The sequence below is a fragment of the Schistocerca americana genome, chromosome 4, assembly GCF_021461395.2.
Source record: "Schistocerca americana isolate TAMUIC-IGC-003095 chromosome 4, iqSchAmer2.1, whole genome shotgun sequence".
Taxonomy (NCBI): Eukaryota; Metazoa; Arthropoda; class Insecta; order Orthoptera; family Acrididae; genus Schistocerca; species Schistocerca americana.
The window spans coordinates 849,917,899-849,935,110 of NC_060122.1; positions in this window are offsets into that span (position 1 = coordinate 849,917,899).

Below are 17,212 nucleotides of genomic sequence, written 5' to 3' on the forward strand. Positions count from 1 at the left end.
GGCAGTACACTTAGAAAATGTAACAGATCTACTAAGGAGACTGCCTACACTACGCTTGTCTTTCCTCTTTTAGAATACTACTGCGTGGTGTGGGATCGTTACCAGATAGGACTGACGGAGTACATCGAAAAGTTGAAAGAAGGGCAGCACGTTTTGCATTAACGCAAAGTATGGGAGAGAGTGTCACAGAAATGATACAGGATTTGGGCTGGACATTATTTAAAGAAAGGCGTCCTTCGTTGAGACGGAATCTTTTCACGAAATTCCAATCACCATCTTTCTCCTCCGTATGCGAAAATATGTTGTTGACACCGACCTACATAGGGAGGAACGATCACCACGATAAAATAAGGGAAATCAGAGCTCGTGCGCATAGATATAGGTGTTTGTTTCTTCCGCGCGCTGTAAGAGACTGGAATAATACGCAGTTGTGAAGGTGGTTCGATGAACCCTCTGCCAAGCACTTAAATGTGATTTGCAGAGTATCCATGTAAATGTAGATGTAGATGTAGAGGTCGGTGTAGATGTAAAAGCTGCCAGTTTTTCAATCTTGCAGGGTCTAGTTGTGAACTTAGTCTGTAGTAGTCACATGTCTTAGATGCAGACGTGTTGAACATTTGGCTCGCGGTTGTTAGGAGCGTAAAAGGGTGATGATATGCTAGAAAATTAATTTGTTCTTTTCTTACTATTTGATGACAATAGTTGGTTGTTTGTGTTTCTGGGTATTAATTACACTTAGACTGAAGTACGCAAAATGGTAGAAACGCAAGGTGTTCCTACCTGCTGACTCTGTTGGTGCTGTAGGAGAGCAAGTGCGGGTGTTAAGAAATGGAAATTCTCGCCCAAAGCAGAAGTGTGAAGAGCTCCTTCATACAGTAGATTCAAGGTTTTGGAAGTCGGTCAGTTTCAGTCATAGTCCGAGACCGTGGTTTCACTTGTCAATCCCTTTTAAGGTACAACAACGGGAGATGTGTCAGTTCTCGTTAATGATTTAGAGCCACTGCTGCAATGAGCGATTGGCCAGACGAACTAACCTATCGTGCGGCTAACTTGCGATTAGCACACGCGGGTTTCCGCGAGAAGCCTAGTACTTGTCTTTGAAACATAATGAGTCTGTCAAAGTCATTTCAAAAAGTGGTTACATGGCTCTGAGCACTATGGGACTTAACTTCTGAGATCATCAGTCCCCTACAACTTAGAACTACTTAAACCTAACTAACCTAAGGACATCACACACACACATGCCCGAGGCAGGATTCGAACCTGCGACCGTAGCGGTCGCGCGGCTCCAGACTGTAGCGCCTAGAACCGCTCGGCCACTCCGCCCAAGGCATTTCAGACAGGATTCAATTCAGTGTAAAGACGTATCTGTCTACATAGAGTGAGGAGGCCGATAAGCTGTACATGCAGGAAACTGAAAACGGAACGTTAGAACTTTTCTTACGCGGAATACTCGCTGAGTTGTCACAAAGCGTTCGTATCGAGAGTCCTAGTCATATAATAGTATCTCTGAGAATTACAGCATACTAAGACGAGAAGCTTTTGCCAAGAAGTAACAAATAGATGACCGTCTATTCGCTTCAGAGGTCAAATGCTAGAACTGTAGACATAGGGACCACACACACAAACAGTGTTGGCACACGGAGTGCGACTTATGTGGAAAGGTGGCTTACCAGGTATCGGATTGTCGGAATAGGAAACGGAAAATATTGAAGAGAAGCAGCCGTTGAACTTAACTGGGAATGCTCTGACCGTTCGAAAACAATGCCAAGAGACCGTAACACTGCACAAGTTAGGGCGCAGGCGGAACGCTGCTTAACTGGCATAATGAGTGGTGTGGAATAAAGGTTTCTTGTAGACACAATGTCTGAACCCCGTGGGCAGGAGTAGACTGTGGTCACCACCATATAAGTTACGTGGAACTGGCGATAACGCTGTTGGGCCTTTGGCTACGACGGCACTTGATTTTACTACTGGCAAAACTAAGTTTACTGAAAGTACAGGAGTTTTACCATATGTCGGTGAAGGATATTCAGGAATTCTCAGGTTACATTTTGTCGACAAACATAGTGCTAGGATTTACCACTGGTAACGCACGGTTGAGCTCAGTGGAACTTTGTTTCAGTTGGATGATACAGCAGCAAACGAAGCAGTATCGCAAGGGACACGTGCCATGAAGGCGATGCTAGTTAAACGGCAGATGAGTTCGTTAACGATTGACCAGCAGGATAAAATTGCCACAGGTACCGGAAAAGTCGTGTGGGTCTCGGTGGGTACCGACTTGCCTCTTGGGACTCTGCACGTGTTTGAGCCATTCTCAAACAATGAAGAGCTGAAGCAGCTGATAGCGCGGACGCGAGTAATATAAATGGGGAATGCACGGTCCCAGTTAGCACAGATAACTTGGGCAGAAGTGAAGTTAGCCGGCCAAAAGGTATAGTGACAGCCATTCCGAAAGTATTAGAGGAAGAAGAAGACCTGCATAGATCAAGTCTTGATGAAAGTCATAAGGAAACCGCCGATGCAGGAAATTTACGTGAGAAAGTGTGGAGCAAGTATTGTTGAAGTTCAGCGGCTTCTTTTGTATAGACGGGCGATTACATTGTTGAAGTTCAGCGACTTCTTTTGTATAGACGGGCGATTACCAACATCTCCGGTAACTCAGCAACTTACACCTACAGTTAATAGTATACCGCTTTATAGCAAAATCGTATTGCTTAACGAGGCATTTACAGCCTTTAATGAGCACTAGATGCAGACCCATGTCTCTGTGAAGCGATTAAAGAAATTACAAGATCCCATGCTTTATCCATCTGAAAGCCGCCGTCTCTTTATTTACTAAGGTTCCACTGATGGGTTCACTGGTACTCATTAGCAGAAGGTTCAAAGCCGACATAACAGCATTATTTCATCATTGCCTGTCCTCAACTTATTTCTTATTCAATAATGAATATTTTGCACAAGTTGACGGTGTTGCCATGGGCAGTCCTTTGTCCCCTCTGGTAGCAAACCTTTTTATGGAGGACTTTGAGGAGAAGGCACTCGAGTCAGCTGAATTTAAACCGAAAGTCTTCTGGCGTTACGTGGATGACACATTTGTAGTTTGGCCCCATGGAGAAGAAAAACTGGCAGGATTCTTAAAACATCTGAATTCCATTCACAAGAATATTCAGTTTACCATGGAGGTCGAAAAAGATAGATGTCTGCCGTTTCTGGATGTCCTTGTCAATCGTAGAACCGATGGATCTTTGGGGCACTCCGTCTACCGGAAGCCCACACACACACAGATCTGTATTTGCAGGCGACAAGCTGCCACCACCCCGCACAAACCATGGGTTTGCTACGTACTCTGGTGCACCGGGCACATGTGGTATCTGATAAGGACAGCCTTCCTAAAGAATTAGAACATTTGCAATCCGTCTTCAGGGAGAATGGATATTCTACGCGCCAAATCTGCACAGCTGTAACAAAGAAGAAATGTAAAGAGAAACAAGAAGACAAAGAGGTGGTCAGGTCCAGGGCGTTTCTTCCGTATGTGGGTAACCTCTCCTCTAAAATAGGAAGGATTTTAAAGAAGCATTGTGTTAAAATGATCTTCCGACCACCTACGAAAATATCGGCTTTGCTTGGCTCTGTGAAGGACGATCTGGGTCTGAAGAAGGCGGGTATTTATACTCGTAAGATCCCTTGTCAATGTGGCAAATCCTACATTGGCCAAATTACTCGCACAGTACGGGAAAGATGCGTGGAGCATGAGCGCCACACACGTCTACCACAGCCCAACAAATCAGCCATAGCAGATCACTGTATTTCTACGGGACACTCCATGGATTATTGTGGAACAAAAATTTTAGCGACAACTAGATCTTTTTGGCAATCCATTATCAAGGAGTCCGTGGAGATACGATTGGCAAAAGATCTTATTAATCGAGACGGCGGCTTTCAGAGGGATAAAGCATGGGATCCTGTAATTTCTTTAATCGCTTCACAGAGACATGGGTCTGCATCTAGTGCGACGGCTGACGAAAATTGATTTTATACTTTCGACTACCGCGCCTCAGCTGCGCGAAGGCGCTTTACGACAGATAGCGCAAATGTAGGTACACCAGTACCCATGCGCGGCCCGCTTCTGCTGCAGAGCGCGCCAAATTAGATAGGGGGCGCGATATTAGCCTTCTCCACTGCGCAGGCGCCGCCGCGCCAATTTTCGGTATATATAGAACGACGCGCACCAGTAATCTTCCCATCCTCCACACCTACAAATCCTTAATCCGTCCCATCCTCTGTTATGCCAGTCCTGCCTGGATATCTGCCCCTCCCCCAAATTCTATAAGTCCCTCCAGATCCTTGAGCGTCATGCACTCCGCCTTGCCTTCCGTATACGCCTCCCGTCCCCCACGCGGATCCTCTATGATCTCATTCCTTTCCCCCATCTGCTCCTATTCCTCGATCATATCCGCATCCTCTACACCTCCCGCCATCTTGAACCCCCTCACCCCCTGGTTGCTCCGATCCCCGCCCCCTGCCATGTCTTCACCGTTGTGTGCCCCCTACCCTCCATCTCTACACCCTCCATCTCCTTTCCCAAGGTGGCTTCCATCAACTCCCCCTCCCGGATGATGCCCTCTCTCCCTCCATTTATCCCTCCTATCAACTCTGATCCTCACTCCCCCTCCTTTCCTCTGTCCTTTTCCCGGGCTCCCCTCCCCCCTTCCATCCTCTTTCTTCCCCACCTCCCCTCTCATTGCCCCCTTCTCTCCCCCGCGTCCTTTTACATTTCCCTCCTCTGCCTCCTCTCATTCCCTCTCGCGTCTGCTCTTCTCCCCCTTTATTCGTCCTCTCCCTCCATGGTTCCGCCCCCTTTTCGTTTTTCCTCTCCTCCCTCCTTGTTTTTTCCTCTCCTGCAGGTCCCCTCACCCCCCCACCATCAGCCTTTGGCTCGGGAGTGTCATCTTTGTGCTGCCACTTTCGTGCAGTGTTCTACAGTGAGTGTTCTACAGTGCGTGTTTTACAGTGAGTGCTCCGGGTTGTGTTTTTTGGGACTTGTTGCGAACGGCCATCATACTGAAGCTGGGTGTGCCTTTTATCTCTTGCGAACAGAAACCGGACTATCGCCATGTTTTTTAATTGTGTGACTACTATGTTACTTGTCTGATTCCTGTGTATTTTATCTACATTGCCAACCCCTTTTGCTTTCTGTTTTAACTTTCCGCATTTTTACGCCATTTTACACTTTAAATCACCATTTTATCGCCTGTTTTTCCTTGTTTCTTTCTTCTTCCTTTATTTAAAAGAAGTCTGTAGGCTGTAGAGCAGCGTAGTAAGCTGCTGCCAGCCCGCCCCCTTCGGGAGGAATTGAAAATAAATAAAGAAAAAAAACAGTAGTCTCGTACTCACTTGAAGATGGCTGCATGTTTGTTAGCCGAAATATCGTGCCAAGATGTCAACGTGATCCAGCTGCAAGCCCGAAATATGATGGACCAATCAATACGCCGGGAAAACTTCAAGATACACATATGGACATTATCAGTAAAAGCAGATATCGTTTGGTTTAAAAATTGAACCAGCTTCTTTTCAGAGGTTACTGGATGGCGTTTTGAGTTGGTTAAGGCCTGTGACCTGTATGTTGCGTTCAGATGACATGTATTAGAACATGAGACACGATTGTAGCATGTTTTAGTAGATCACGATCTGCATGTTTGATGCTAAGCATGGAGAAGTGCCAATTTTTGTTTCACATTTGCATGTTCTATTTGTGCTCATGAAAGACAGGGACAGCTGACTAAGCTGTCGGTAAACGTTTAATTACATTGTTGTACAGGTCGTTCTCGTAGCCCCACATGTAAGAACACTAAACTGACCATTACGTTAGCACTATCTCCCCCTGCTGTTTCTCGACAGCAGTTGTGATGGTACTGCCACCATGGTCAGATCTTCAGTTCGCTTTGCCCGGTAATGTATGCACCTGCGTTTCTGCATATGAACTAATTCTGACGCGTCTAATTTGTGGCGATGGGGTGTGAAGCAGGCCCCACCTGAAACTTTGAAATTCATTTATCTGATACATCGACAACTCCGAGTGACATTTTGCAAGAATTACCATGCCTTTCGAAGCAAATATCAGTGTTGTTACCAATATGCGGCTCAGAAAAAGACATTGAAACACAGAAGCACACAGAATAAAAGTTAAGTTATTCGTAAACAGATGGCATGTAGACGTTTTCTACTCTGTGCAACATAGATACTGATGTGGGGACATGCGTTACAGCTGGCCACATAAAATAAATTTTTAATCCGGAACGGGTGAGTCCTAGATTTTTCAGACGAAAGAAACATTTCAGGTGGATTTCATTACCGTGAACATTTTGGTCTAGATCTTAAAGCTGTGTGTGCGAGCACGAAGAAAAACGATACGTATCATATTTCATATTATAAAAATGAACCGCTTCAGAGCCTATATAGCAAGTCACAGGCGAACAAATGTGCACGCTTCTCGTAACAATGGACAGAAAATTGATTAATACGCTTCAATAATGATACGTGGCAGGTATGTACAGGTAGATTTACTGTGAAGCTGCCTGTAGAATGCAATTGACTGTGCAGATTAAAGGATAGAATCGGCAGTTTTATGAAAAATCTACTTCTACATATCGACAAATAATTGAAAGCTTTCTACAAGAGCAATCTAACAGATACTTTTTACGTAGTCCTTTCTTGACTCTACTTCATTCGCAAAATAAAGACGTTGATGGCTGTATATGAAATACTGTAGCTGTAAGTTTAGAGTAATAACATAATCAGACGTCGTTGTCGTCATAAAATTCACTTTCATGGACATCGGTGCAGAATTCCGTTAGCATGTGCTTGAATCTGCTTGTTATACATGGGTCCACGGCTGTTATAAATTTCATTATTAGCGTTTAGCTGATTTCACCCTCTTGGGCTTTGTGAGCCCACACTACACAATAAACTGAGCTAGGCTGCAGCATGTTACGTTCGATCCGACTACACTCTGCAAGTCAGAGTACGGCGTGTGGTAGAGCGCGGCTGCGCTACCCTTCTCTGTAGAAATCCGCGAATGTTGTGTCCGCAGAACGGCTGTCGATACATCTCCCTGTGAGATCTAAGTGTTCTCTGATTTTTTTTTTTTTTTTTCGTTGTCGACATTAGATGATGATGTGGGAGTTGCTCAGTTCCTCCTCCAGCGTGAACTCTCGGGATTTCAGATTCAGACGTTTTACTGACGTACAACGCAGCGACAGGCACTGCAGCACTGGGGTTGTTTGAGTTCCCCCGTAACGCACTCGCGCGTACTAAACGACCTCGTGTCGAGATGTGCCACTCCTCATTGCGTCTATCCACATCTTCCTTTAAGTCTACTTCGTAGCTGACCCAGATTTATGAAAAACACGCAAGAATCGGTAGAACGAGTGCTTTGTAGGTAACTGCTTTTGTGGATGCGCTACAGTTTCTCAAGAGTGATCCAGCGAATATCAGCGTGACACCCGTTTTACCCACTGCACTGCGCAACAAAATTAAAGCATCACTTTTTCGAAACGCTGTAATTACCCCCCGTTGCAACACGTAAGTCTGAAATTGGGCTCAAAGACGCCTACAGCCTCCGTCTGTAATGGTGAGAAAGCCTGGCGCCCTGTGACGTCACCATCTAGCATGGCGACGCTTCAAACAGCAAGGTGCCGTCACATACGGAAAAACGTCCTCAGCACGGAAGTTTATGGGAGATGTAAGGTGAGTCAATCACGTGACATCGGCACCAAATTTCACCAAAATTCTGCTAAACGCCACCGTGGACGTGTCAAATCATGAGGACGCCGTCACAGACCCTTTTAAGCACATTTCACCCCTTTTTTGACACCTCTGCGTTGTAGGTCAAAACCGCGACACACAGCGTTTAAATCAAGCGGTTTTATTATGGTTGGCCGAGGAAAACATTTCAGAAACACTACCACCCCGAATCGACAGGAAAAGGCACCAGGGATTACCATCAAGGGCGTCAATGGAATCACACTTTTCACTGGGGCGTTGATTCTCACACATCTCGTGGTCGAAACCGACAATTAATTGGCTGTGCAGCACGAAGTTGTTGTTGACAGCTTTTGAAACTGCTGACATGCTCGGACATTTCAGCCCTACTCTAAGAATACTGTGGAGATGCGCCCTCATTGAACGTAATCGCACCCCTTTGGAATCCAGTGCGACCACGATTGGGACCGTCCAAAATCGTTCGGAGGAATATGAACATAATACGCAGCGAAGTGTAATTATTCTTTCTCAGTCATCCTATTTTTGAGCCCCCCTGTCCCCCTTTGTATGATCACGCGCGAATGCAGCATTGAAATGAGCGTGAGTAAAACGGCAAAGCGCCCTCTAACGCTTTCCCCAATTTCGTAACACCCTCAGTACCAGCCACGGACCTTTGTTGCACGCGTTACAAACGTACCTGTCACAGTGTTACAAATGTACCTGTCACAAACTTTGGCACGAAATCAGCCTGGCGGTTTCTCCATCGCCTGTAGCTAGGCAAGCCCCACCCACGAGGGTGTCGAAGGGTTTCCGTAGCCCTCAGGCGTTAGAGCAGCCACCAGGCTGATTTGGTATTGAAATTTCTGAAGTTATATTTCCAACGTCCTCAAGAAAGGTGCGTAGGTGACACAGAGAGTGTTACGGAACTGGGGAATGATAGAGGGCCTTTTGCTATTCTATTCACACATGAGCTACTCTTGATTTCCCACGTGATCACATCATAGTAGGGTGCAAAGCAGGAGGGTAGAGAAAGCGTAAATCCCGATCTCTTCCGGATTTTGTGGTTAAGTTCCTATACGACTAAACTGCTACGGTCATCGGTCCCTGGGCATACACACTGCTTAATCCAACTTAAACTAACTAACGCTAAGGACAACACACACACCCAAGCCCGAGGGAGGACTCGAACCTCCGACGCGGCAAGATGTCTCAGACCTCGCGGCTACCCCGCGCGGTGCGCAATGACCTTTTGTTCCTTCGGAACAAGTTCAGATTTCATCGAATTGGTTTGAACGGTCCGTAGTTGTTCCATCCTGGAGACGGGAGAAAAAGACTGCGAGGGATGTGATCACTTTTAAATAGGGTTGCGGCCCCTCGATGAACACACATCAAAAAAAGTCTTGCATCACAACGGTTTCCAGAACTCCAGAGGATAGACGTTGATTGTGGATATCGTATCACAGACACAGTCTCTTTCACTATTCAGAGATGTCACTAAACCCGCCCAATGATGTAAACAACCACGCACGAGCAGCGCCTATTAGACGAAAGGGTCCAACAGCGGATAGGTTCCAATCATTCCATGTGGAAGGAGGTACACGGCTCGTGTTGTCTGTAGTTCAACCATGCCTAGACGGTCAATACTGCGGTTCGATCGCGTCCGCATTGTTGCTTTCTCCCAGGAAGGGCTCTCAACAATGGAAGTGTCCAGCCGTCTCGGAGTGAACCAAAGCGATTTTATTCGGACATGGAGGAGATACAGAGAGACCGGAACTGTCGATGACATGCCACGCTCAGGCCGCCTAAGGGCTAATGATGCGCAACCTCACTCCCAACACATGGGAGGGGAGGTCCATCTTTGCAACCATGACACCATGCAGCGCGGTACAGTTGGGCCCAACAACATGCCGAATGGACAGCTCACGATTGGCATCACGTTCTCTTCACCGATGAGTCTCGCATGTGCCTTCAACCAGACAATCGTCGGACTCGTGTTTGGAGGCAACCAGCTCAGGCTGAACGCGTTAGGCACAATGTACAGTGAGTGCAGCAAGGTGGAGGTTCCCTGCTGTTTTGGGGTGGCATTACGTGTGGCCGACGTACGCCGCTGGTGGTCATGGAAGGCGCCGTAACGGCTGTACGATACGTGAATACCGTTCTCCGGCTGACAGCGAAACCATAACGGCAGCATATTGGCGAGGCATGCGTCTTCATGGAGGACAATTCGCGCCCCCATCGTGTACATCGAGTGAATGACTTCCTTCAGGCTAACGACATCGCTTGAACAGAGTGGTCAGAACTGAACCCTAGCGACAACGCCTGGGATGGATAAAAAGGGGCTGTTTATGGGCGGCGTGACCACCAACCGCTCTGAGTGATCTACGCCGAATCGCCGTTGAGAAGTAGGACAGTCTGGACCAAAGGTGCCTTGATGAACTTGTAGATGGTATGCCACGACGAATACAAGGAAGCATCGTTGATAGAGGACTGGGTGTTCGAGATACCGGTGTGTACAACAATCTGGACCACGACCTCTGAAAGTCTCGCTGTATAGTGGTACAACGAGCAATGCGTGGTTTTCATGATCAATAGAAAGGGAGGAAATGACGTTTATGTTGACCTCTATGCCAATTTTCTGTACAGGTTTCGTAACTCTCGGAACCCAGGTGATGCAAAACTTTTTTAATTGTGTGTGCTTAGAGAAGCGTTCAAACGTCCGAGGCTGTCAGAAAAAGTTGTCAAGAACAACTTCGTGTTGCTCACTGCACTGCGAACTGGCGTTTGCGACCTCGATATGTGTGGGAATCAACACCCTGGGGAAAGTGGTGCTGCCGCACACGTCTTTTACGCCAGCTTCTGACGGTTTTTCGCGTTGATTCTGAGCGGCGGTGTATCTGAAATGCTTGCCTCGGTCACCGATAAGAAACCGTGTGATTGCAAAACTGGCTTTCGCTGTTCTAACCTTACCACAGAGACGTTGAAACAAAGCGTGAAATGTGTTTAAGGGGGGCTGTGATGGCCTCCTCATGATGTGACGCGTCCACGGTGGTGTCTGGCAGATTTGTGGTGAAATTTTGTGACATTATTAACTCACCTTACATTTCACATAAACTTCTGTGCTGAGGACTGTGTCGTCACCTTGCGTTACCGACGCTGAAGGAGACGTCGGATTGCGCCACGCTCTTGCACCGTTACAGAGGAAAGCTGGAGGCACCTCTGAGCCAAATCCGAAACTTATACTTTGCAACGGGAGGTAATTACAGTGCCTCGAAGAGGTGATCCTATAATTATGTTGCGCCGTGTGTTTCATGAGCTTATTCCATTTTAGGAGGCTCCAGGCGGTTACTCCTAGATATTTGGTGGGTGTTACTGTTTCCAGTCACATTTAACTTTTTCTTTTCCAGCTGTTCTCGGGCACGTAACACAGAGAAAACGCTAGAGCGGAAGGAGCTAACGTGGTAGTTGGAATTTTTGACAGGGGAAAGACAGGAGAAAAAGACATCGACGAAAATATTTTTGGGAGTGTCGGGTACTGTTGGAAGAAAACAATGAATTGATATACGAGGGCAGTTCAATAAGTAATGCAACACTTTTTTTTCTCGGCCAATTTTGGTTGAAAAAACCGGAAATTTCTTGTGGAATATTTTCAAACATTCCCGCTTCGTCTCGTATAGTTTCATTGACTTCCGACAGGTGGCAGCGCTGTACGGAGCTGTTAAAATGGCGTCTTTAACGGATGTGCGTTGCAAACAACGGGCAGTGATCGAGTTTCTTTTGGTGGAAAACCAGGGCATCTCAGATATTCATAGGCGCTTGCAGAATGTCTACGGTGATCTGGCAGTGGACAAAAGCACGGTGAGTCGTTGGGCAAAGCGTGTGTCATCATCGCCGCAAGGTCAAGCAAGACTGTCTGATCTCCCGCGTGCGGGCCGGCCGTGCACAGCTGTGACTCCTGCAATGGCGGAGCGTGCGAACACACCCGTTCGAGATGATCGACGGATCACCATCAAACAACTCAGTGCTCAACTTGACATCTCTGTTGGTAGTGCTGTCACAATTGTTCACCAGTTGGGATATTCAAAGGTTTGTTCCCGCTGGGTCCCTCGTTGTCTAACCGAACACCATAAAGAGCAAAGGAGAACCATCTGTGCGGAATTGCTTGCTCGTCATGTGGCTGAGGGTGACAATTTCTTGTCAAAGATTGTTACAGGCGATGAAACATGGGTTCATCACTTCGAACCTGAAACAAAACGGCAATCAATGGAGTGGCGCCACACCCACTCCTCTACCAAGAAAAAGTTTAAAGCCATACCCTCAGCCGGTAAAGTCATGGTTACAGTCTTCTGGGACGCTGAAGGGGTTATTCTGTTCGATGTCCTTCCCCATGGTCAAACGATCAACTCTGAAGTGTATTGTGCTACTCTTCAGAAATTGAAGAAACGACTTCAGCGTGTTCGTAGGCACAAAAATCTGAACGAACTTCGCCTTCTTCATGACAACGCAAGACCTCACACAAGTCTTCGCACCCGAGAGGAGCTCACAAAACTTCAGTGGACTGTTCTTCCTCATGCACCCTACAGCCCCGATCTCGCACCGTCGGATTTCCATATGTTTGGCCCAATGAAGGACGCAATCCGTGGGAGGCACTACGCGGATGATGAAGAAGTTATTGATGCAGTACGACGTTGGCTCCGACATCGACCAGTGGAATGGTAGCGTGCAGGCATACAGGCCCTCATTTCAAGGTGGCGTAAGGCCGTAGCATTGAATGGAGATAGTGTTGTGTAGCTAAAAGATTGTTGAATAACCTGGTGTATTTCAATGCTGAATAAAACAACCCCTGTTTCAGAAAAAAAATGTGTTGCATTACTTATTGAACTGCCCTCGTATGAAATCTGAAGCGGCGAATGAAAATTTGTATCGAGGCCGGGATTCGAACCTGCGCCTCCTGCTCACGAGACAGGTGCGGTAACAACTATGCCACCCTGACACGGTAGGTTTGCACAGTTGCCATAGAACGCCTCCTTCATCAATCCCAATTCAAGTGGGTTGAGGCGTGAGTGGGAATTTCGACTGAGGAGGGAGGCATAGTAGGGTAACCGGTGCAGTTGTTCAAAGCCAGTGTGCCAGGGTGGCGTACTGGTTAGCGCGTCTGCCTAGTCAGCAGGAGGCACATGTTCGAATCCCAGCCTTGGTACAAATTTTCGTTCATCGTTTCAGACTGCATGTATTGTAAATGTTTCAGACTTGGAAAGGTCTCTCGAAATATCTGAAAAGAATAGACGTTTCCCGTTCAGCTGTCACGGCGCGAGCTGCAGCTCTCGGACAGCCTGGGGACGGCCCAGTGCGAGCCGGCCGCGGACCTCGCCTGACGCAGGTGAGGCGGCAGCAGCGGCAGAGCCCGCCAGCCAGGCAGTCACCAGCGAGTGTCCGCCGTCAGATAGAGTCATCGTGTGAGCGGCACGCGCTCCTCCCACACTCCGGACAGAGGGAGCGTGGGCGGGGCTGACGTGAGGGGTCGCCGCCGGCCGCGGAGGTCGCCCGCTTCTCACGGCTGGACTCCCCCTCTCCCCCCCCCCCCCCCCAATCCTACTATTATTGCCAGCAAACGATGGGTCGCTCACCTGTCACACGAGTCTCTCTCTCTTTCTCTGTGTGGTTGAGTTCGCCGCCAGGATGCGGATTACGTTCTTCCACAGTTACCATTGGTAGAACAAGTGACTGTTAATGAAGATAGGATTATTTCTGATATGCATTTACAGCTGCCATCAAGTTTGTTCCAACGAAGCGTAATACGACATAAAATGTTACGAAGACACATAAAATATCTGACCTGCAGGAACAGTAGCGCTCATGTTTTTCATTGACGACGTTGTTGTTTCCGGGAAAATTGGCAGCACAATTATGGATAAATGAAACACAAAGAAAGTGGCCCAGAAGTGCACGGTTGCGGGACAAGTGGTAAAATTCTTGTACTTGTTTCACCAGTTTAACAAAAAAAAAAAAAAGGCTCTGAGCACTGTGGGACTTAACTTCTGAGGTCATCAGTCCCCTAGAACCTAGAACTACTTAAACCTAACTAACCTAAGGACATCACACACATCCATGCCCGAGACAGGAATCGAACCTGCGACCGTAACGATCACGTGGTTCCAGACTGAAGCGCCTAGAACCGATCGGCCACTCCGGTCGGCCATCAGTTTAACATCTATGGGCAATACTTTTGAAAGGCTGTTTCATAGCAGTGACATATCTTACGAATAATGTTCTATCATATAGATAAGGAAAAATCCGTCATTTATAGGCGAATTTACTTGTCTATACCACACAAAAAATGGCTCTGCGCACTATGGGACTTAACATCTGAGGTCATCAGTTCCCTAGAACTTAGAACTGCTTAAAACTAACTAAGGACATCACACATATCCATGCCCGAGGCAGGATTTGAACCTGCGACCGTAGCGGTGACGCGGTTCTAGACTGAAGCGCCTAGAACCGCACGAACACGCCGGTCGGCTATACCACACAAAATTCAGTATCAAGAGATAGCATTGTTCTTCTTTGTATGATAAAATATAAGGAGTGTATTTCATCCGTAGTGGATGCTGTTAAACTCAGTGACAGTTCCTGTACAAGGTGTAGAAAAATTTCCTCTATCTGTCACCATAAAAGATTATTCATTCGTGACACGACCGGTTTCGGCTTTTGCCCATCCTCAAGTGTTTATACCTTCATGTACATGTTTATGTTGCTGGACATCACTGTTCGATCACAAAAAAAAGTTTTTGCTGGTGACTAAACAGATACAAGTGGAACAGTTGTAGAGTGGCAAGACACCATTTGTCGGAAATATATCTGTACGTGCATAAAAATGAAGTATCCTTATAAATACGCTGTGGTCACAGTTTTCCCACTCAGTTGCACGTTTGTTACCGTTTTCACGTCCATGTTTCAGTTTCTTAGAATTTATCTGCATGTTTCACTACTGTGTCCGCCACGATAGCTGCCTGGTCAGCGTGACGGATTGCCGTCCTACGGGTCCGGGTTCGATTCCCGGCTGCGTCGGGCACTTTTCCCGCTCAGGGACTGGGTGTTGTGTTGTCTTCATCATCATTTCATCCTCATCCGGCGCGCAGGTCACCCAGTGTGGCGTCGAATGTAATAAGACGTGCACCGAGGCGGCCGGAACTGCCCCATAAGTGGCCTCCCGGCCAATGACGCCAAGCGCTCATTTCCGTTTTCACTACTGTGTCGTTAAGTCGTGATATACACTGCTTATATCACCAGTTCACGGCACGATAGTGAAATCTACATCTACATGACTACTCTGCAATTCACATTTACGTGCTTGGCAGAGGGTTCATCGAACCACAATCATACTATCTCTCTACCATTCCACTCCCGAACAGCGCGCGGGAAAAACGAACACCTAAACCTTTCTGTTCGAGCTCTGATTTCTCTTATTTTATTTTGATGATCACTCCTACCTATGTAGGTTGGGCTCAACAAAATATTTTCGCATTCGGAAGAGAAAGTAGGTGACTGAAATTTCGTAAATAAATCTCCCCGCGACGAAAAACGTCTTTGCTTTAATGACTTCCATCCCAACTCGCGTATCATATCTGCCACACTCTCTCCCCTATTACGTGATAATACAAAACGAGTTGCCCTTTTTTGCACCCTTTCGATGTCCTCCGTCAATCCCACCTGGTAAGGATCCCACACCGCGCAGCAATATTCTAACAGAGGACGAATGAGTGTAGCGTAAGCTGTCTCTTTAGTGGATTTGTTGCATCTTCTGTCCTGCCAATGAAACACAACCTTTGGCTCGCCTTCCCCACAATATTATCTATGTGGTCCTTCCAACTGAAGTTGTTCGTATTTTTAACACCCAGGTACTTGGTTGAATTGACAGCCTTGAGAATTGTACCATTTATCGAGTAATCGAATTCCAACGGATTTCTTTTGGAACTCATGTGGATCACCTCACACTTTTCGTTATTTAGCGTCAACTGGGACCTGCCACACCATACAGCAATCTTTTCTAAATCGCTTTGCAACTGATACTGGTCTTCGGATGACCTTACTAGACGGTAAATTACAGCATCATCTGCGAGCAACCTAAGAGAACTGCTCAGACTGTCACCCAGGTCATTTATATAGATCAGGAACACCAGAGGTCCCAGGTCGCTTCCCTGGGGAACACCTGATGTCACTTCAGTTTTACTCGATGATTTGCCGTCTATTACTACGAACTGCGACCTTCCTAACTGGAAATCACGAATCCAGTCGCGCAACTGAGACGATGCCCCATAGGGCCGCAGCTTGATTAGAAGTCGCTTGTGAGGAACGGTGTCAAAAGCTTTCCGGAAATCTAGAAATATGGGATCAACCTGAGATCCCCTGTCGATAGCAGCCATTGCTTCGTGCGAATAAAGAGCTAGATGCGTTGCACAAGAACGATGTTTCCTGAAACCATGCTGAATACGTATCAATAGATCGTTCCCTTCGAGGTGATTCATAATGTTTGAATACAGTATATGCTAGATTATTATATTTAGCTAGATTTAAAAAAAAGCTAAAACATGGACTTGAAAATGGTAACAAATGTGCAACTGAGTGGAAAAACTGTCACCATAGTGTAATAATAATGAGGATACTTCATCTTTATGTAAGTACAGATATATTTCCGACAAATGGTGTCTTGCCACTTACAACTGTTACACTGGTATCTGTTTGGTCACCAGCAAATAATTCTCAGTTTTCTTCGTGTTCAAACAGTGATCTCCAGTAGTATAAACATGTACATGAATGTGTAAACACTTGAGGATGGCCACAAGCACAAAACCGGTCGTGTGGTGAATACATATAATTCAAACTCAGGCAAATTAACCCTTGACGAACGGTGCAAGGAAGACATAAAAAGAATTGCACTGGCAGAAAGGACAGCCCTGACCAAGGCAAGTCTACTAGTACTCAAGCCTTAACCTGAGGAAGAAATTTCTGAGAAAGTACGTTTGAAGCACAGCACTGTACGGTAGTGAAGCATGGACTGCGTGAAAACAGGAACAGAAGAGAAACGAAGCATTTGAGATATGGTGCTACAGAAGAATGCTGAAAATTAGGTGGACTCATAAGATAAAGAATGGGGACGTTTCCCGAAGATTCGGTGTAGAGAGGAAAGTACAGGAAAAACTGACAAGAAGGAGGAATAGGGTGCTAGGACATCTGGTATGACATCAGATAATAACCTCCGTGGTACTAGAGGGAGCTGTAGAGGCCAAAAACTGCAGTCAAAGACAGAGAAAGAATTTAAGACGCGGAGCGCAAGTGGCACTCTTAGATGAAGAGATCGACGCAAGAGAGTACTTCGTGGGAGGGCAGCAGCAAACCGGTCACAAGACTGATTACTCAAAAAAATAAATAATAAATAAATAAAATAAAAACA